Source organism: Limulus polyphemus, unplaced genomic scaffold (genome assembly GCF_000517525.1).
Source record: "Limulus polyphemus unplaced genomic scaffold, Limulus_polyphemus-2.1.2 Scaffold5039, whole genome shotgun sequence".
Lineage (NCBI taxonomy): Eukaryota > Metazoa > Arthropoda > Merostomata > Xiphosura > Limulidae > Limulus > Limulus polyphemus.
In genome coordinates, this window is record NW_013670649.1 from 28,912 (window position 1) to 29,284 (window position 373).

The window sequence follows — 373 nt, forward strand, 5'->3', positions numbered from 1 at the left end:
TGAGTTAAAGTAAATGAATTATACTGAGTTAAAGTAAATGAATTATACTGAGTTAAAGTAAATGAATTATACGGTGTTAAACGTAAATGTATTATACGGTGTTAAAGTAAATGAATTATACGGAGTTAAGTGTTCAGATGTGTTGTGACAAAACTGATGAAAAACGATACTTCACCAACTTAATACAATTCACACCTTAACAGTTGGTGTCAGGCATTATGTCTGTCATACCTCGACCGGCCTGAAGAGCCCTGGTATTGAGCGAAAGGCCTCGTCGGCACTGGATATAGCAGATATAGTGTAGTTGACATATTATTGTACAATCCTCTATGTTTTCTCTCAAACGTTCTTATTAATAATTCGCTATCTAAAA